The sequence below is a fragment of the Bacillus rossius genome, chromosome 16 (genome assembly GCF_032445375.1).
Source record: "Bacillus rossius redtenbacheri isolate Brsri chromosome 16, Brsri_v3, whole genome shotgun sequence".
Classification (NCBI taxonomy): Eukaryota; Metazoa; Arthropoda; class Insecta; order Phasmatodea; family Bacillidae; genus Bacillus; species Bacillus rossius.
The window spans coordinates 45,636,621-45,659,787 of NC_086343.1; the positions used below are offsets into that span (position 1 = coordinate 45,636,621).

The following is a 23,167-nucleotide window of genomic DNA, read 5'->3' on the forward strand; positions in this document are numbered from 1 at the left end:
TTTTATTTCTTATATTATTATCTACAATAAAGTTATATATAGTTTTGTTCTAAGATTAGCAGTTAACTAGATATTAGCTTAGGAATGTCAAGTTTTACAATTTTATGTTAAGTTTGTTAAGAATATTAAAGTTTAAAATTTTAATTTGGGACAATTTCCCGAAACACTTAAGATAAAAAGTGTAGAATGATTCTTTAGCTTTTCAACGGTATTAATTTTTAATATTTTGGATGAAGATAACATGAAGTAGAGGGCCGTAAGTAAACCAAGAACTCACCTCTCGCAACCCGGACTTAAAAGCAATCTGCCGCACCCTATTCAAGCTCGCTCAGCTGGCCTTAAACGTTACTTGTAATTCTTCCTATTTATTCTAAATAATTATATATACAATTTTAGTTCAGAATACAAAAACAAAGTTGGTTTAATTTTTATATTATTTTTGCCAGTTTTGGTTCGGGGGGGCTTCAACCCTAACCCACCGTTCAATTATCCACCACCTATGGACCCGCCGTGTTCCGGACTGGCAACAACCGGCAGCTGTGAACTAAAATACATGACTGCTTATTCACAGTATGTGATAAAGAGCAATCAGTATAATCCACAGCATCACGGACCACCCACCCACCCACTTCAAGCTGTTGTGACATTTACTGAATTGTTTACTTCTTTATGTGCATTTTTCACTTCCAAACTTTGCTATTATTTACACATCATGCTATTTAATTTGTATAGAAAATCTCTACTTACAACAAAAGTACTTCAATGTATTTTACAAACAGATCTATTCATAACGTTTTCGACTCAACGCCTACATACATAATTATACATCATCAATTGCATCTTCATCTTCATCTATGGCTGTTGCATTGTTACACGAAAGACCATTGCAGTGTTCACACATAGCTCAGCAATGTAAACCTGTCTTTCGACATCCACAATAGTTCCCACATGCAGATTTACATGAACATGACACTATGTGCAACAGATCGTTTGGTGAAAAAGGTTTAGATGTGGTTATTGGCTTACGTACGTTTCTCTCGCCTCCAGCTTCTCTTACACACTTATCCAAATTAATAAATGGAAGAGCCATGACATATGTTGAGTCACTTTTTCCTTTTCTGCTGTTAATGAGGTTCATGAAACCATTCCATCCTGGTTGGACATTCATTCCAGAAAGCCAAATAGAGTTTAGAGTAAACATGGTTGCTACTGTGAAGTCTGAATTTTTCAGCTCAGATTTTAATTCGTTGTAGTCTTTCACAGTAATGCTACTAAGTCCGTTGTGGGCTTTTTTCTTTGGATAAGATCGTATCCTAATGCATTCTGGATTAAATGTTCCAGAAGATTTCCTTGCAACCTTTACTTGAGTTTCAACACTAGAATCTGGGGTAATAGTTTGGACCCCGCCCATTGCATGAAACGTGTTCACGCCAGCCAGTGTTCGAACATTGACATCAGCATTATCAAAATCATGCTGTATGAAAGCATCTTCATTGACATTTAGTGATCCTGAATTTATGAGAGTATTAATGTACACGGAAGCTTCGTAATTGGAAGCACAAATAACCATAGAATATAGCACGTTGATAAGATGCTTAGATCCATATAAACGATGTAGTTTCAGAGCTAAGCCAATGTGAAGTGGTAACAAAAATGATCTGGGTCTTACAGCTGATATAATAGCATGGTTTATGACTACACAATTTCTGTCTACCATTTCAAACTCTGAAAGGTTTTTTTTTTCTTTTTCGTAACTCTTTGTGTGAAAGCTGCTAATGAGTTTGGTATGAAATGTTCTCCTCCACATGTAATGTCATTGGTACCTGGATATGTTTCATGATCATATACCTTCTTTTGAATATCTTCTTTAATTATGTCAGCTGCAGCCCATACAATCCTAAGTTTTTCCGTTTCTAGGTTCCTATCTCTTTCTTTGTACCAGGTCTCAATAATTTTACGGACAGTATCAGACAAACACACAATGTTCTTTCTACCTGAAACATTAGATACCATAATCCGTTCTTTAAAGTGTTCTAGAAGAAGATTTTTCAGGTGTTTGTCGGAATATGTATAACTTTTCCCTGAAATGCATGCCATTATATCTTGCAACTCTTGAATTGAATATTGGCATTCATCGCTTTGTTCAATGTAACTGCACAACATTAAAAAATATTCTTTATCCGTCATCGGTCTGCCTACAAATCCTTCACTTGGGTTTGTCTTTGAAAAAGTGTCATGACAGTTTTTATGGTGTCGTGCTTCTGGGGCTACAAGGTCACTTACATTTAAAATGCGTGCTTTCACTTGATCTCCCCATTCATCGCTCCGATCTTCACATCTCTGCAACAAACTATCTTTAATTTCTAATGTTGCTACCATACGAACTTTTTTCCTACGATACAAAGCAATCTTAGAATCGACAATAGCCTCTTCCCCAAAAAAAAAATGCAATCTTTTTTGTAGTCAAAATTATTTCCTACACTTCGCAAAACAGGCGATAATGTTGAAGGAATACATACAGCAGGACTCAGTGATGATGTAGTTGCAGCTTTAATACTTGATGGTCTCGTATAGTTTTGCCTACACGATTTGTGTACTCGAACACTTGATTTTTCTTTCAAGTTCTTGTGGAGCCCATCCTTTCGTAGAATGCTTGCTTCTGTTATTGTCTTCAACCCTTTTGTAACAACAACAGTATCTCCTTCCGTATCTTTACCGCATAGAATACAAAGTAAACTTAAATGTTCCATTTCAATTTTGGTTAGTATGAATTATTGTTATAACATGGTAGGTAGATTCATTCCTGAAACATACGAAGACGTAATTACTCATCACTTAGAAAGTTGTTGATTTGCAATTGTCGAATAGTAAAAAGTTACCATAGACTGACAAATGCGCATTTTAATAGTTTACTTATTTACTTAAAATGTAAGTTTCTGAAGAACCATAAAAACATTACGATAAATAGTCACGATGTTGAATTGAATCAGTTTATAATTACATTTTTTAAAATATTTTACTACAAATCTCACACAAATATGCAAAAAAATATTTAAGTTATATGATCTATTAATTTCCTGAACTTCAAAAAACAGTGTATTGACACACACATCAATAGGCCTAACGGAGTTTGATATTTGTGTTGCAATAGAAATCACATTTACGTGACACAAATTTAAAAAGTAAGAAAACTGCAATAAAGCCGACATATAGTCTTCTGTGTAAAAATATTTTATAAGATGTCCTGGTGGATCTTAAGACGTGAAGCATCTACAATCGATGCTAATATGCGAATGAAGCAGGACCGGAGTGCTAGGGTGGAAGTTAGCACAAGGCTCCGAAGAAGGGGAAAAAAAATCGACAGCCGAACATGCTGTGGTACAAATTAAAAAAAAAGGAGTGGTCCTATCCGGGAACCAACCCCAAATCGTCTTGGTAGGAGAACAGCAATATAACCATAGCAACAGCCCACGGGAAGAAGTGGTTTTTTATTATTAAAATATTACTTACCTTTTGTTATTGAAAACATTCTTACCTTCTTAGATTTGCGAGAAGCTGTTGCAAAATTTCTTCAGTTATCAAAAATTAACACGTTACTTTCTAGTACTTCACGTTGTTATGTGACGTAGAGTAAGCGGAAGTTTTAGAAACTCACGCACATACACGCTAGAACGTTACCGCACGCTTCAAAACCACTCCAAGAACTAGTCTCTGGAAGACGGGCTACTCAAGGCAGTAAACATGTCTTAAGAAATTGATGGTCGGGGGTGGTTAGGGACATTTCTATGACTCAACACGCCAGCTCCCTCGCTCTTGATAGTAAGCCTGTTGTTTAGCCTCCTGAAGCCACCCACTGCAGCACGCACCAAGGGTAGAACAAAATGCAGCGCCCTCCTCGCATAATCTAGTGTTATACACATGTTATCGTCATCCAAAATATGAAACATTAATACCGTTGGAAAGCTAAAGAATCATTCTACACTTTTTATCTTAAGTGTTTCGTGAAATTGTCCCAAATTAAAATTTTAAACTTAAATATTCTTAACAAACTTAACATAAAATTGTAAAAATTGACATTCCTCAGCTAATATCTAGTTAACTGCTAATCTTAGAACAAAACTATACATAACTTTATTGTATATAATAATATAAGGAATAAAACTATATAAAGAAAATTTGACTGCGATAAATAACAACGGAGATATGAAGGGTAATCTAAATGCTTGCAAATCGGATGTTTAAGGGCGGGTAGGAGGGGTAGCACAGAGGGGAGGGGTGGAGACTTTTGGGAAAATATACCTCTAGTTAGGTCCTAACACTTGCGAAAATATCAGCTTGTCTCTAATTTTTTCCGACATAAAACCTTCTTTTCCTGGGCTACTACAACTGATGTTGGATTGGAAGATAATCAAGAGAGAAGCCAGCCCATATGTAAATCCGATGGTATGCGTCAGCAAGAAGGATGGATCTGTACGCTTATGTTTGGACGCTAGATCACTGAATGACATAACTATAAAAGACCGAGAATCACCTGTGCAGACGTCTGATATATTGAGATTATATCAAGGTGTGCATTTCCTGACAACCCTAGATCTCTCGTCAGGATACTGGCAAATACCCCTTGCACCTGAGTCCCAACAGTATACAGCATTTCTGTTCAGAGGACAACAGTATATCTTCTTAGTACTACCATTTGGACTGTGTAATGCGGTAGCAGACTTTACTCGTTGTCTTAGCACTACACTAGGACATGAATGCCAGGAATTTGCCAGGGCATATGTTGATGATATATTGATCGCATCATCAACATATGAGCAGCATCTGCAGCACATCCACACTGTTTTACAGAAATTGCAGGATGCTGGTATGACGGTAAAACTGAAAAAATCAGTATTTTGCAGGGAAGAACTTCCTTTCCTAGGACATATACTGACCCCAGAAGGGATAAAAACATCTCCTGAAAAACTGCAAATCATTCAAGAGTTCTCTGTGCCTAGAAATGTGAAACAGTTGAGAGCATTTCTAGGTATAGTGGGATTTTACAGAAATTACTCTAACAAGATGTCACATATGGCAGTGCCTTTGTTTGATCTCTTGAAGAAAAACAGAACTTGGAGTTGGGAGGCAGAGCAGCAAGCCGCCTTCGAAAACTTGAAAACTTTATTCCTACAGGAACATGTCCTTTTACACCCAGTGCAAGGTAAACCTTTCCTCCTATACACAGATGCTTCAGATACGGCATTAGGGTGTAAACTCGCCCAGTGTGATGCCAGTGGTGAAGAGAAAACGGTAGCCATGGCGAGCAGAACACTGAATGCAGCAGAGAAAAATTATACTGTAACTGAGCGTGAAGCACTTGCTATAGTATGGTCACTACAGAAGTTCCGGGACCTGCTGTTAGGAGAAACAATTAAATTGCTAACCGAGCATCAAGCCCTAACGTGTCTGAGGTCAGGCAAGCTGTTTGGAAGCCGCATCACACGTTGGTTTCTCCTACTACAAGAGTATGATATTCAGATCGAACATATTAAAGGATCTGCTAACACAGCTGCAGACTACTTAAGCAGACTCCAAGAAAGTGATAATTCGGAAACTGGGTCGGCGAACAAACCTAGAGAATTTCTAATAGCATTGAATTCATCAGCCATAATACAGGAAAACATCAAGCTAAAGCAGCTATTTATAGAGTTGCCAACTAAACAAAAGGAAGATGAGTACTGTAGCAAGATAAAACAACAGACATTTCTGCGTATCAGTAGAAGGAGTGTTGTTTGCTCATCCAAAAAAAAGAACTTTGTACGAAAGCAACTGGAAGCCGATTATACCCGCTAGTCTGCGGAAGGAAATATCATGGGAAGTGCATACTGCACTTGGACATGTGGGCAGCAAAAAGCTGAGCGAAGCCCTAAAGAGACAGTTGTACTGGCCTAACCTAAAACGCCAGGTGTTGCAAGTCACCAGCACCTGTGATGAGTGTCAGAAGGCGAAACCCTCTGGGGAAAAACTCCATGGTACTTTGCAAGCCATCATACCAAGTGCTCCAATGGAATTGGTAGCGTTAGATTTGTTTGGTCCATTGCCCAAATCGAAAGGAGGGGTACAGTATATTTTTGTGATACAAGACATATATACCAAATATACTAAATTATTTGCTATAGTAAATCCGACAGCCAAAGTTGTGTTGGCTAAACTGAAGTTATTTATCGACAACATTGGAAAACCTACTACAATCTTATCCGACCATGGTACACAATTTACTAGCATAGTCTGGCAGGAGGGTGTAAGAAAATTGGGATGTATACCCACTATGATATCAGTGAGACATCCTCAATCCAATCCGGTCGAAAGACAAATGAGATCGCTAGGTTGTCTGTTGAGATCATTTTGTCACAATGCCCAGAAATCATGGCGTGACAAATTACCCTACATCGAGTGCATATTAAACCACACTGTACATTGTACAACCGGAGTAACTCCTGCGGAAGCCTTAAGCTTGGATAGGTCGGTGGCGATACGACCTGATTACATACCCAGATGTGACAACGACACAGATCTAGAAGAACTACCTACAGGGGAAGAGGTAAAAAGCTTCATTAACAGGAAACTAACCTCTGAAGCAGCAGCGAGAGCCAAGCGCAAGCCTGTTTCGAGAAAACAAGGATTTGAAATTGGTGAACTTGTGTTACGAAAGAGCATGCCTGTCAGCCGCAAGTGGATTGGCGTGACTACGAAGTTGTTTTTGCTATTCGAAGGTCCCTACCAAGTCACAGGGAAAGTACATGAGAACTGCTATGCTTTAGCTGATCCTACCACTGGTCAGTCAATAGGACGGCATAATATTACCCAGCTACGTCCATACAAACAACCTGAGATCAGGCACTGAATTTGGCCTCAGTCAACAGTCAAGTATTCAAAATGATATGGGGTGAAGCAGAAATACTGACAGCTGAATATTTATTTGTTGATTATAAATATGTGTGTATTGAAATTATGTGGTAATACACCAAGTATGTACTTATGTGATGATGAATTGCCATCACACGCATGGGAAGTGTGTGAAGGCAGATACCTGTACCAATTTATGATGGAAGTGTAATACCTATCATTTCCCTGTGCCTAGCCCGCACTGAAGGGAATATTGCAACAGTGTATACTGACAGAGTTCAGTAAGTGTCTATACCAATGTATATGTGTAACACTGTACATGTTGTTTGGTTACACCGAATGTGTGATTGTACATGGTATACTGCAGATCAACGACTCTACTGTGTGGCAACAACATCACTATCATACACATCAAGCTGTATTTTACATGATACTATGTTATTGTTTATGATTTGGAAAAGCTGGAAGAACATATGCTAACACTACCTGTTATGAAGATTGCAAAAACTGACGAGTATGCCTATGGGTTGGAATGTACAGGACAAGCTTTAAAAAAAAAAAAAACTCTTTTGTCATATGGCCAATGCAGCAAAGCCTATTGTAACTTGTATAATGAATGTAAACCGTTAGGTAAACAATTTTAGCCTATTAACCGTTATTGCTATTGTTAATTTAATTATCTATAATAAACTAATGAGAACTAGTTTTAATGACAATTAGTAAAAAAATTTTTTTGTTGAAACAATTTTCGTATAATCTAATATTGATCTGAAGCTGATACTAATTCATGAGCAAACATTAAGAAAAGAAGATATGGACCAGTAACGCTACACACAATTGTGTAGTAAGGGCTGTATAAACACGAGTGAGATCAGGAGAATATAAGCAGTGACGAACGATAAGGTCCGACCCACCTGTGGCGAGTGTTGTGGAGCTGGCCGACAAGAGGTGCCGGGTGGCCACAAGCATGCCTACTGCCTCAGTCGTCAAGATAACCTCGCGCGCTCCCGACCAGCGGCGCGGATTGCCTGTATTGACGTCATGCCGCGGCAGGTGCCGAGGGACCGTGATGTCACGTAGCCGTGCGATGATGCCGCATGGAAACGCCCGGATGGTGAGCGACAGGTGTGTCGGGGTGCCGAGGTGACATCTTACCCAGTGGTACCCCAACTGCTGCACTCCGTCCTGGTCGGTGAATACATGCAGAACGTGTGCAACGTGGTATAAAATTTTCGTCGTCATACTGAACTCATGTATCCCATCCACGTCGTGTTGTGCCATGTTTTTTTTTTTTTACCGAGCAACGATTTACTTTTAACACTTCTCCGGCCGTGTGAATGGTAAAAGAAGATTTTGTGTAAGACGATTTGATTGTGTTAGCAAGCCGCTGGACATGCATCCCACATCCAAATCGCCTGAAGCGGCTATTCTGTACTGACACTTTTCCGTACAGATATGATATTTTAATTTGTGACATTATTTTAGTAATTACTGTTGATATTTATCTATGTTTATTTTTTTCAATACTAACATACTGTCTACTATAGTCGAACACTATGATATTTTGTCTTTGGGTGAAAAGAAAACAATGTAATATGTGAAGTTTGATGAATATGAAATATGTTTGTTCACTGGAAGAAAATGATTAAAAAAACAATATGTCTGAGTAAGTAATGCTTACATGTATTTTATATTCATTGGATTCTTACAAAATCTACGAATATAATGTATAAATTATTGTTTATTCTGCTGGACAATGAATTACGGACAGTACATCGAATAGGTCCAAATCGGGTTATGAGAATAATTAGTTCCGTATGAAATTAAAATTATTTCAATAGTAAAATAAATTTCATACCAGGATAACCTCAATTATAATAAAAGACACCGTAAACTCAGAGGTAGCAGTGTAGATTCTTTTTTGAACTCCGACTGATAACGCTAGCCACATACATACATATATATATATATATATGCAGTTTCGTATTTATCGTACTTAGGAACTCTCTGTGAATTAATGCAAACATTTAAATGTACAATAATTAGAACTGAAGACTTTTAATGGAAAAGGACACTTGATAATTTTCTATAAGCCCCAGCCTAAATTCCAGATTATTAACAAGAGATAAATGCTCACGAATTAGTATTTAACTTACCATTTTTCAACTAAATAGTCAGTAATAAAGTTTCACGTAACATTACAGCACGTTACACTTTAAACGGTTAAAAAGCCTGAGGCACAAACCGACTTAAGTGAATGCATGGTCCACCCACGTGGCCATGCGATAAATTATGCTTAGAACACAATGTATAAAAACTTGAATGAGATAATTAATTATTAATACAGTCCGCCGACCGAGAGCTGCCCCGAGGATTGACGGACGAAAAGGTTTAAGAATAATTAAGGGGATTGGTGCAGGACAAAAAACAGTCATTCGTCAGAATTTGTTGGAAATGAGCTTAAGTGTTTCATAAATGCTTGTTTATTACTACTGTACGGCCAGCCAGCACGTATATAAGCTAGCGGGTGAGATTTGGCAAGTTAGTGGCGAGAGAGCTTCTGTGAGGGGAGGTTGTCGAATGTTGCAGCTCTGAGGCCTGCCATCTAGCGGGAATATTTCGAAGGTCTTCCACAATATCGCCTTTCTCTCTATCTCTCTCCAACACGGACACCCAACCAGCTCTTATCTTCGCTTCCCATCTCACCCTATCATTCATTCTCGGATCAGGTTGCCGCCCTTCCCCGCGTAGACTTTCGTGTTACTGAAAAATTTGTCCAAAGCTGAATTTTTGTACTGTGGTAGAGTTGACTATGCTTAATAACATACCGAAAGTTTACCGCTGTAGACCTTGTGCGTTATCACCGAAAATTTGCATTTAAGTCCTAGGTGACAGCAACTTGCATCAGTCCATTAAAATGCTACCCATTTATACAGTTTTTAATTCTGACTGTCCGTAAACTTACCAAAATAATCTAGAAACTGTAATACACCCATTAATGTTAGAAAAATTTTAAATTTTTAATATTTAAGATATGATATAAAGCGATTAATTCACGACATATATATATTTTTTATCTTTGCCACCCAGATAAAAATACGATTTACACCGATTTGAAGAGCCCAATGCGAAAAAATGTCTAAATAAATGTTTTTAATTATACTTTTAGCTTTAAGATAGTATATTTATAAAGAGTCTAGCATAATTAGTTGCCTCATTAAAGCTGCCCGCGCGTTGCAGTGTACTGCGGCCGTACTGATCTTTCACGGCCGGCGGGCTTTGAAACACGTTGCGTACTGTGACACTTAATAAACTTGGTCTTATTTAGGGATTACTTAAAATATATTTAATGCATATGATAGGGTGTATTCATGTTACATCTATTGAGATATACATATTCTTTTTTCTTATATGAATGTTTTTTGATACAATAAAATTAACAATAAACAATTTCTGCTTGGAACTTATAAATCAAAATTCTATAGGACCTCTGGTTTTATATATGTGTGTTCGTATTTTGTTACAAAAATTTTATTATTAAAAATTATTTTAATACCAAAAAATATAATTATTTTTTATTTCTAATACATTAAGTATATTATTTTACATCAGAACTGTGCAAAATTTTAATGTAGCCTATATTATAATATATATATATATTTAATTGTATGAAATTAGTTTACTACATAACAATTGAAGAAAACGATACACCGTAAATGTGCTTATTGAGTTTTGTCACTTTTATAACATAATTCGTATGATAATATTATTTTTTTCCCGAAAATAAATAAAACACAAGTTGTGTTGTAAAATGTATTGATAGAATTACATATTTAGTAATTTTTTTTCTAAGTTAATTCATTGGAGTGCTGCGCCTAGCTTACTTCGTTGAATTGCTAGTGGCAAAGAGCGGTGGTGGATGTTTTTGCAAGAGTTTGGCCGTATTTTATGACCCCAGCTGTGAGAGGGTGTTCGTCCCAGAAATCCTAACGGTCAAGGAAAATAGCCTTTCTCTGTAGTCACGTACGGGTCTGCTACTCGCGTAATATCGTCAGTTTATCACAACTTTCCGGGAAGTTCTATTGTTATTTATTTATAATTTAGAAATTGAAGAGTTGATCATACTAACATTTTTACCTAAGCAAATCGTATCCTGGAAGATTTTTATCTACGTTTGCAGCAAAAATCACTAGCAGTTAGGAAACTTTTATTCTTTCAGAGTAAAATTCAGTCTGGAATTACCATACATTAAAAACCTTAGTTTTCTGGAGCAAAAAACGTCCCGGCACGAGCGACTTTAACACTGCTGCACACACACTACGCAGCTTGAAATACATCAGTGGTCAGACTATTGTACCAGACACTCAAAATATACACATTTAAACCTTACAAAAAAAAAACACAGACAATATTTATGAAGTGATTTTGACGCTACGCTCAACATATTTATGTAACATGTAGTCAAATTTCTATAAAAAAAAACATTTCTTACTTTTTATGATTAAAATTACTAATTTAATAATAGGATGTTTAAACTTTGAGGTGTTTATCACAGTTACTATGTAGGACATTCTTTTATATTACTTTGGCGCCATAATGAGAACCGGCTTAAAAAAGAATTAAAGTTATTAAATTTACGAAACATTTTTGTGGATCATTGTAGAAATTATCATTAAGGACTCAACTGCTCATTATTGGTGTGATCACAAGGTTTCATCGGTAAACTTTTGACGTGTTACTAAGAAATGTTCATTCTACTACTGTACAAATTTTCGGCTTTGGGATAATTTTCCATGTATTAAAAACCTTTGTTTCTTCACAGCGAAATTCGTCCCGACCCGAGACTACTTCGGCAACCTCGCAGTAGTATACACTACGCGGCTCGGATCACTTTAGTGGTCAGACACATTGTACCAGGCTCTCAACAAATAAACTAATTTAAAATTTAAGAACTAAATCGTGATCGTAAAATGGCCACAATTGTGATTTGCGAATTTATGGAGAAATAAAAGCAGTTAAAATCTTATGTAGTTTCCAAGAGACATTATTACATCACCAATCATCTAAAATAACAGGTTTGCAAAATTTCAACATATTCAGTAACTAGTCAGTTTTTTCAAATGTGTTAGTATTAACAATCTGGACCATATCTAGTCGGTGAGGTCTGTATTGTTACAGACTATCTGTATTCTGGTATTTGGATTTTGAAGCTACTTAATGATTCGCTTTCAATGTCTATTAAAATATACCTAATGCTAATTGCAGGAATATTTCTACTCGATTTCAAAATTATAATTCCTGAACATTTGTAGCGGACACATTTCAATGTAACACTTATGTGAAACTTCAACATAACTCGAAAATCAATGTCACTTCGTGTACACGAGATGGCCCCTGCTCTGTTAACAATGAGTCATCACAACCGGTGCCGTCTGTACGAGCGTCTTTACAAGTTATCCTGAAATATGTTCTTAAATAATAATTCAAGTGAATTATTAAAATCCTACATATCTTAAGTGTCGTAAATGAATCGTTATATTTTGTAAATCCATATAATATAGGAGCCAACATGGTGCGAAGCGATGGACGCGATAGGAATAATATTTTTTTTTTACCAACCACTACATCAGTAAATATTTGTGGTTTCCATTCGCTATGAATTCAAGCATGTAACATGTGTACTGCTTCTTCAATTCGGCCACAGTTAAATGGGAGGAGGCTCTGAATCACTGAAAACTCCTCAACCAAATCAACGATGAATCACAAGCATTACAACAAACAGTTGTCACAAGTCAAGTAGCCAATGAGCAGGTGACATTTTTCGAGTCCGTAGAGGATTGTTGAGACTATCCTACAGGCCAATGGCAACGCGCCCTTACGCGCATGGTTAATACCCCGCATGAGTAGAGTGTAAAGGCGTAAGCCTGAGACACATCTAGGTCCTCATCTAACCGCGCACACTTAGATTTAACTCAGGATAGGATGAAAAATATTTACTAATTTTGCAGTCCTAACAGTCACCAACGAATAGCCAGCAAAATACAAAAATAAGCTCACGAATATTGTTCGTGAATGAAGGCGAAGCTGATACTTTGGAAACGTTACCAGCAGATATTAAATAATGTTTAACTATTATTTACGTTGCTTACTTCTTAAAACTGCATTCATGTAAACTGATTTTGTGTGAGACTATGTTGAGTGTTTTCTGCTACACTTAGTTTTCTGAAAAAAGTCTATTGTGGCTTAATAAACATGTTAGCATTGATGCCTGTCATAAAAAAATCAAACGTAATTATACGGATACATGTTGAGTATAGTTTATGAATGGTTCACGCATTGCTGAAAAAAAAAAAAAAACATGTTTACAATTTTACACATATTTTTGTTGTCGCATCGCGTCCATCGCGTTGTACATACGCAACTCTGAAAAATAAATATATGGTAAAAAAAGCTATAATAAAATAATCACTTATCTTTTTTTATTCTTTTTTCGAAGCGCTCTAATGGTTTTCGATAGTTTTGTTATTTTGTGTACTGTGCTTGGTGGAGGTTTCTTCTGCATTTTATTCCTGAATAAATCTTACGCTTGCAACAAAAAAAATCTAGCTAAATCACTGTGCTAAATAATAACAGAGAATAACCATTCAATTATACGCCGAGCTAAACCAAACACGTTCTCTTATCTACTGAAAATGAGTACGTTGGCCTTCATATCAGTTTCCCGCGAAATCCCGTCTCCTCTTCGTAAACAGCAGACAGCTGTGGCAGAGTGGGAACGAGCTGCAAAAAGTTTGGAAAACTGTCGCAAGGTGTCACTACTGTCCAGCGCGCTCCATAATTCCTCGTATCCGAGCTTGCACGCGGCTCAAATTTCTACAGCTACGTTTTTACTTTAGACCCGACTGCAGTAAGTTAAAGACTAAAATAAAGTCAATCATTCAGCCGACATATATGTAGGCGTTTGAATTACAAATGAAAACGCGAATGTTATTAAATTCGCAAATGAATATCACGCAGTTTCGTAGCAGCTCAGTTATTAAAATTCAAATTGTAAATACGTTAAATTAATAATGATTACAGATAAAATAATGGTCACAGTCATATCTCCCGTGTCTGAAAATTTATCTGCGAAAGTTTTACCACTGAATTCTTTATAGTTTTTTAATAAAGCTTGAATTTAAAAAATTCCCGAAAATCAGCAATAACTTAATTAAAATAAAAAAATAAAAAAATAAATTTTACATCAGAATGGTTAAAATCTTCTCTAGCAGCTGAATCATTAACAAATATATTATTTTTTTTAATACGATGCTGGTGCACCAATCCCCTTAAAGATGCAGAATTACTTGATCGGTGGTTTACAACGGTTGAGATCCCCGGGGTGCTGGCGCGTCTGCTCTCGGTCGGTGATGAAGATGAACTGGACGAGAGCTGGCTCGTCTCGACTAACATGGCGCCCCCGCGCCAACACAATTACCGTTATTACCTTCTGCGATTCCGTGCCCCGGCGAAAGTTAAGCAAATCATAGATTCAGTGGCGTAGCGTGGGTGGGGCGGAGGGGGCGGCCCGCCCCGGGCTGCAGCCCGCGGGGGCGGGTCGCCGGTGAAGCGGGTTGAGATCTGATCTATGATTCATTCATTACATGTGTCAGACACACTATAATGTTCCATTTTTATCTACAATTTTGCGCACCAACTATTTTTTAATATTTATTTAAAATAAAAACTGCGAAATCACTGACAGAGCTCTTTATAACGTTTGTTTGTTTACATACGAACGGCAACATCGCATCACGCCGCGCCGCCCGGCGCGCGCGAGCCGAGTTGAGCGGCACTCCTTATGATGTTAATTACTCATACAAAATCTTTTGTTTCACGCGTCGGCCGGTGTCGATGCCTCTCTTTCGCACTCAGCAGTTTGTTGTTGTTGCCTGTTCTGAATCAGAGGAAGATATAAGTGGTAAAGGACCACTGGAGCTCCTCCAGTTCATTCAAAAACTGAATCTCGGAATTTCGGTTCCAAATATAGTCATCTTGATTCGTATATATTTGACTTTGGCGATTAGTGTTGCAAGTGTGAGAGAAGTTTTTCGAGGTTGAAGCTAATAAAAAATTACCTCAGATCTACTATGAGCTCCGCTAGACTATCAAACTTGGCTATATTGTCGATTGAACAAGAATTGGCTGCTAATATTGATTTTGACAAAGTTATTTCTGACTTCGCTGCTCATAAGGCCCGTAGAATCCGCTTGTAAAACCGCTCATCCTATTTTAACTTCAATAAAAGGTACTTCATTGCATGTGAAATTTAATTTTAATTAAGCACCTATAGAATGGGGGCGGCAAAATGGGTCTCCCGCCCCAGGCGCCGAGATGGCACGCTACGCCACTGCATAGATTAACATTAAAAAATATATAAAAACTACTGGCAATTTAAAGTACATTAATATTTACGTAGTTATTGAGAATTTATATAAAAACATTTCTACCCTCGTCCAAGTCCGTGCCTATTCGGGTCCGCCCGGGCAACGTCTGTAGTTTTTTAAGTAACGTTATATTTAAATTAAAGAAATACATGAGTAAACTGCAACAGAACACTGGGGCAAAAAAATGAATGAAAAAGGATTTACAATTCACATTAAAACTGAACACTTTAGGGGGTCGCCGCACTGCTTCTAAGCGCCCTCTTGCCGGGCTAGACACACACGCACACACGCACACACGGGGCGGGAGGTTTGAACAGAGGGTGGTGGTGGGAGGAGAGGGGTGGTGACGGCGTGAGGCACATCGGGCTTAGGGAGGGCGTAGCCCTGGCCGACGTCAGTATGTTAGTAAGACCTAAAATTTGCAACGGTTTCAAACAATATATTTTTAAAAGAAGTTGTAAAAAGTTTACTCTGTGTCTGAACATTAAAGTTATGCTTTCTCCAAATAATCTGCATTTGCACTCAAAGTTTTGACGTATACTTTACATACATACTTAATGTATGTATGTATTTTATCAAGAAAATAAGAATATTGCTACTTTTAATAATTTTTTTAATATATAAATGACACTAAGTAACTTCTAAGAGGAGAATGTCTTATGACGCAATAACAAGAGAGAAAACGTTAATTTAATAAAATAATTTTTTATTGTGATTAACGTCTTGTCAACAATGAGGTCACAGAGACGGGAAAGGTATAGTTAAAAAAAGTCAAACAAAAAAGTTAGTCCAATGTTCATAGAGTTAAATCATTTTATTTACTATAAGTAGTACACAAAAAAACTGTTTTTACTAATATAAGTTTAAAGTTATCCATGAAAACCCAGAATCAAACAAATGTGTCTATCGGATCTGGCTGGCAAACCTTACCTGATCTTCAGCTAGCTATGTGTGGAACTGACAACACCACCTATAGAGTGAGATACAAACTAAATGCGAAAGTTACTATTTCACCACAAGAGTGCAGCTCTGAATTCAGGGAGAGTACAAAAAAAATTTGTCACTACAGTCCTTTCAAATTACTTAAGCTTTCTCATCCAAAATTCTAAGTTGTGTGTTTCGGCATTGTGTGTTTCTAAGCTACGTGTTTCTATGTTATGACAGTTCTACGTTGTGTGTTTATAAGTTGTGATAGTTCTTTCTACGTTATGACGTTTCTAAGTTGTGTGGTTCTGCATTGCATGTTTCTAAGTTATGACAGTTCTTCGTTGTGTGTTTCTAAGTTATGGCAGTTTTAATTTGTGTGTTTCTAAGTTGTGATAGTTCTAAGTTATGACTTTCTAAGTTATGATGTTACTAAGTTGTGTGATTCTGCATTGCATGTTTCTAAGTTACATGTTTCTATGTTATGACAGTTCTAAGTTGTGTGTTCTAAGTTGTGATAGTTCTTATTTATGACTTTCTAAGTTATGACATTTCTAAGTTGTGATCGTTCTAACTTATGACAGTTCTAAGTTACGTGGATTTTTTTCGAGGTTTCTAAGTTATGACTGTTCTAAATTGTGTGTTTCTAAGTTATGTGTGGTTCTCATTACAAGTGCCTCCTTGTTGGCCCTTTCGTAAGTACGAGTGATTTGAATGGCATTTACAAACAAGGAAAAACACCGTCAGTTGAAACAATAATGTCCACGCAGTAAACAGACAGCTGCGTGGCTACGCGGGCGCCAGACGGACTGGGTTCTCAACAGATATGAGCTATGTTCAGGGGAGGAAGGACTGGTGACAAACAACATGCACTCTCTCTTTCTCTCTCTCTCTTGAAGGCACCAGTTGCCTCCTCTCCTAAGTCGGCGGAGGGGTAAATCTAAAAATAGACCAACCAACGCCCTTCCTTTCTTCTTTCGCTCCTTTTTTTTCGTCGATTCACATACCTTCCCTCCGTGACCTTGAACGGTGCCGGACTTTGTATCAGGCCATTTCATTCACGATTAAATCAAAAACCGTCGTAGATACAAAAAAATCCATGGAGACACTTTCTATTTGTAATTTAATTTGCTACAACTTTTTACAGTGTGAAATTAAAACTGTTTGGACGGTCCAGTATCTAACTTAAGTTTAATTTTTTATATTCTGTTATTACGAGTACTCATAACGAGAATTTTTGCCGCCATTGTCAGCTCTCGTAGTAACGAGGTTGCACTGTATGTAATTACCTTGGAATATAGACACTTACTACCTAACCTAGGAATATAGATACTCACTACCTGCACTTCAGTGGTCCATAATGTAAACATAGGTACTTATTACAGGATGTCTGAAATAAAATCATAAAATGTTAGTTTGGTTTGTTATTAATTTCTTATGATTAATGGCTATTTTGAATGGTTTGTTAAGTAAAGTAGAAGCATAAAAAGTAACAAGGATTAAAACTGGTTCTCCAAAAAATAATTCATATTGAAAATGGCCAGTGAAAAATTGGTTTCTTTATTAGTAGTTTACATAATTTTGCTGTTTACAACCATGGCATATTATTTCCATTTTTTGCAGGTGAATCCATTTGGGATATTTTTATTTTGTTTATAGGTAATTTCACTGTCTGATATCTGTGATAGTTTGACCGATACTAACCTGGTAAGATAATTCACATACCGTTTAACTTGGCTGGTATATGCTTCAGACATCTGGTGGGGGTTGGTTCAAGGAGCTGGACAAATGGAAGATCTCCGACCAGGATAGCCACTGCGCACTCAACAACAGGCGGTGGTAAAAACAAAACTAGTAAAAAAAACTGATGGAAACAATTCATTAATAAATAATTTAGTTAATGAAGTTATAATGCTGGTTCCACTTACATAATGTAGGGGTATCCAGAGGTTAGTCCATTGTAGAGCGAGAGAAACACTAAATTTGGAAAATTAGGCAAAAACGGAACTAGAAAAAAATCTAGAAAACTAAATTACCAACGGAAAAAAAAAAATTGAAGAGTGACTAAATTTGTAGTAACAGTACAGTAATTACATAGTTGTTCCTATCTGAAGCAGATCTGTTGGACTCTACTTGGATGAAGTAACACGGAGACTGCCTCAAGGGGGCTAGAACAAGACAATTGTAGTTGAAGATACACTTCAAAGGGCAGGGGCCCGATTCTCGACGCTGTCGGAATAATTCCAATAGCAGAATGATCTGCAAGTTTTATTCCCACAGACAGCTAAATGTCTATTCTTGAAACTGCAACAGCAGCCATCAGAATCAACATTGTCGGGTTGACGAAAAGTCTCCATGGAAGTGTGGCAACGTTTTATTTAGTTTTGACGTCACTGGTAGGAGGTCATTCACAATGAGGGAAGGACCATTTTTAATGAAAGTATATTATTAATTTTTTTCCATTATGGTCATCTTTTTTCTCTAGTTGATGGATGTGAAAGTTACGTGTATAAATAATTAAGAAATAATTAAAAATGAATTGTAAAGTTATGCTGTGAAATGGAAAATTCTATGACATATGAACAAAAAAAAATTGTTTTAAGCGGGGCAATATATTGTGTAATGCAATTGTAAACTTTATATCTTGTTGGAAAAGGTACTACAAACACAAAAATACATACTAAAATGTTAAGAGTGTTTTTTTTAGTATTAAAAAAAATTTATCACTTAAAGCACACCCTTTTTTTTTTTTTATAGTTTCTGCTTAGTTGGCCCAAACTAGTATATATTTTTGTGAATACTTTGAGGTGAAAATAAATTTAATGCAGTGTTTCTTGGTTCAACAAATTATTTATGAATGTGTATATTAAGATTTTTATAACCAGAACCACTGCAAGACTTTACAAAATGATAACTTTTTGGACAATTTCTTGCCAAATATTTGGAGGGAAATTTTATGATTGTTTGGAATAGGTGCTTCTTGAAAAACTCTTATGTATTTATCAAAAAATCTTTCAGCAACTTTTATTTGTCATTAATAATTTAATAATTTTTGTGTGGGTTTTTATGGGTTTATGTTTTCTGCAACTAAATTTTCTGCATTGCAGGAATGTTGCCTAGGTTTACAAGATAGGAAGGGGTATAAAGGATAACCCCTATTTTCACAATCAATTGTAATTGGTGAAATTTATATATAAATGGACTAATTTTGATTACATTTCAATCCCGTATAATAGATATACTTTTTTTACGAATAAATATGCATAGCCAATATAAGCCTGCCACATTAGTACTGATCCAATCAGAACATGACATATTTGTGCAATGTTTAGTGTGAAAAACTAATTACTTTATTTGGAAACTATGTAATAGTACCTACTTATCACTAAACACATCAAATAAGTATAACATTTCTACACAGCTATAATTTCTATATTTTTCATGTACAGTAGGTAAAATGTTAAGTAACCAATAATTGTAAATATAAATTTATTTACCTAGATTTTATGAAACTGACAATTCCAATTAAAAAATATATATATATATATATATATATATATATAATATTCTTAGACTTTAAATTTTAGTTCATTTACAAGATATTTCTCTCAAGAACACAACAATTTTAAAGGTTGGAATGGCTCTCGTGTTGCAATTTTTAAATACAATAAATTAGACATATTCTTAAACCCATCGCATATGAGTTTATATAAATAATTTTATTTTTCCTTTTAGGAATAAATTAATTTTCAATAAAATAATCTAATACTCGGTGATAGGCCGACCTACTGTATCATGTCGCGTATTTAAATCTGAATATATATCACACAATCTAATGAGGTGAATAAGTTATTGCTGGTTTTAAATGTAGTTAACCTAATATAACTAGTCATCTGCATGATTTTACAATATTTAAATGTAGCTAACCTAACTTAACCAACCATCCACACAATTTTAAAGTATTTCAGAAACATAACAGAGCATCCATTTTGAACAAATTGAAGTTCCAAAGAACAACAATCTTTCAAATCTCTATCGGAATTGTGATTCCGCCAGCAAAAAAGGTAGAATAATTCTGGCAGTTTGTGACGTAATTCTGATACATAATTCCGCTAGCGAGTGTTCAAGAATAGGGTTTAACAAATCTCTGTCGGAATGAAGCAATTCCGTTAGTGGAATTACTCGGACAGCGTCAAGAATAGGGCCTCAGAAGAAAAAATGGGGGTGGGGGTGGGGTAAAATTGGAGGTATAGTCTGTTTTATGCTTGGATTGCAGTACAGAGTATATGGGAACACTGTTGCCAGATTGGTACTACATGGGTTGTTAAAATTTTTAGTCATATTTTGTATACCATCATTAATTGTAATAAGTTTTTATATGTGTTTTAATTGTACTATTGCACCGAGCAGCCAGCGCTGCCCGTGCATACGGCCTCCCTCCCCTTCACCCCCCTCCATGCCTTCGCAGTGACTGTTTTTCCCTCCCCTTTTTTTCCCCTCTTCCCTTTCCCCTTGGCGGCGGGCGACACTAGCGCCACTTGTTCGTTTGGTATAAAGAAGGCCGCTAGGCTTTCCTCGAGGTGGTCGTCGTCGGGACGCGGCTCGAGCAGCTTGGTCTGTTTCCCCCTGAAGGTATGGTTGGCATAGACTGAGACGTCAGTTCGCTTTGGGACGCGGTGGCCGTGCCCTACTCATGTAATTTACCTTTGCCTTTTTTTTTTTGTTTCTGTTGTTCAAATTCACTGTTTCGGCTGCCACCTGGCAAAATTATGTCTAGACTAAAGTTCGGTTAAATTTTCCGTTTTTCCCTCGCCAACCATGACCCTTGCTCATTTTACTGGTTACGTCTTGTTTTTACCTGGCCTTAGTGCACCTTGTGCTTCACGCGGCGGGTTGTGCGTGTTTTGCCTCGTAAATTTTTAGTTAAATTGCTGGCTGCTGTTCGAAGTTTTCTTTCTCGGCGTCTTTCCGCCCTCCCGGCGACGACAGCTTGTAACCGTGTGCGCACATAAATTTTGTGGTGGAATCAATTGAGCTTTATGAAAATTATTAAATAAATTTGGAGGTTTCATTTTTCGACCTAGCTGTTCCCTGAGCGGGACGTGATTTGACGCTCGACGCCATTTGATTTAACTGTATATCTTTGCTTGTTGTGTGATTTGTCTCATGTATTGGCCCGCTCGTGAATTGAACTGTAAATCTTTCCCGCTGCGGCGATACCTCATAGTTCATTATTATGTAATTGTTATTATATTATATATGTGTACTCGTAAATGGCGGTTGTAAGGTGCCTGTCCTTTGCATTGTTATTTGTTTAGGGGCAAATTCTACTTCGCTTGTATGAACGTTCAAAGTATTAGTTACTTATTCACTTCTGCGTGTTGCGATTTCTTTTGTAACGATATTTGTCTACAGTTGTTCCCAAACCATGTTTGTACAATAATTGTTTATTATTATAAATTTGTAAATAAAACTTAGATGCTCTTACTCCAGCTCTTTACACTCTTGTTAGCCTTGCTACTTAACAGGAACACCTCTCTGGAGGCGATTCCCCTACCAGAAGGGGTTTTGACTGACGCTCCTAGTGGGCCTGGCTTTTTCCGCTCGCTTGGGGGTTGTGCTCATGTTGGGGCTTGTCTCTAAGGTGGGTGCAAGTCTGCGCTACTCTGCTCCGTCTCAGAGTGTCAGTGTTTCTGTTTGTTTGTTTTTCATGACCATGGCTACTACCGTCGGAGTGTCATGGATATACCAGCTGCACCGTGAGGACCTGGCTCTTCATTATGTAATTTGATTTGATTTTTCTAAGTTTATAAATACTGACTTTATTATAGCTGTAGTCATTCTGTCAGATATAATAATTACATGATAATCATAAATATTTTTTTGTAACAAAGTCACTATTAATAACAAGGCATCTAATAGACTTATGTGCAATTCTGAAAAGAGCAAAACTTCTTAAAATTCAATATTAACATAAATGCTTGAAACCAAGATGGCAAATTTAGTTACGCCTCCTTAGGAATAAAAAATGGAGATTATCAAATGATGCTCTTGATTAATATACCAGGAAACCACAATTCTCATTCTAAAATTTACCCAACAAAATACAATATTTCCGATACATTAAACGAATTTCCATTACATGATAAAGTTGTGTCTGAAACTTTTGTGCTCAATGGCTTGCATATGGCAACAGAGCACACCAAAACAGGACAGCGCTAACAGCAGAAAGTGTGCATTGGGAAGAGAAAGTAAATGCCCATTTAAATGCACACTTCTGTGTAAAGATGAGATGCACTGCAGGAGACGGAGGTTGCATCAAAGCAGGTCCGAGAGGTGGCATTCGGGCTGGGTAAACGGAGGAGCTAAGAGCTCTACGTAGTTGGCAAATATGCCGGAAGATGGCCTCCAAAGCAGAGGTAGGAATAGGACTGGAGCTAGTAGTTAAAGTTTTGGATGACAGGTGGAGCACTGTGTCCGCACGGAGTGAAAGGTGACAAGATGGCGGGCATCACTAGGGCTCGGGGGGAGGAAGAGGGGATTCAGACTATGAACGTGCCTGAAATGCAGAAGGGCGGCGGGAGGGAAGAAACAGTAAGCATAGCGAGAACCGTGTTTGCGCAGTCGTCTCGAAATGCAGTGCCATTATCTCTTGAGTGTGCTAGAGTGAACAGGAGCGGGAGACGAGAACGTGATGAATGATGCACGGTGCAGCAGTGATGACAGGAGAAGGTCCACCAGGGACGCGACGTGTGTGGCGCTGGCAGGCGGGAGAAACCGGACGGTCTGCCGAGACACCGTGGGAAAGGAACGCTGGGAGCGTGGCCAGCACAGTAGCTGCCAAGCCTCCACGAGGAATGAAAACTAAACAAGCTAAAAGTTTAAAAATAGTTTGTGTGCCCAACATTACAAATTAATGGCACATACTCCCC

At 37.2% G+C, this 23,167-nt stretch overlaps 1 protein-coding gene across 6 annotated transcripts in view; it reads left to right on the top strand.

The window, feature by feature from the left end:
- Positions 1-23,167, top strand: part of LOC134540366 (gastrula zinc finger protein XlCGF57.1-like) — a 105,480-nt gene that overhangs the window by 50,630 nt on the left and 31,683 nt on the right. Inside the window, exon 3 of one of the 6 annotated variants that reach the window (XM_063383052.1) lies at positions 17,859-22,017. The exons of 4 other annotated variants lie outside the window; for them this stretch is intronic. The gene's annotated coding sequence lies outside the window, so the exon portion shown is untranslated. The remainder of the gene's footprint in view (positions 1-17,858; positions 22,018-23,167) is intronic. One more of the 6 variants, XM_063383053.1, reaches the window with a different exon arrangement.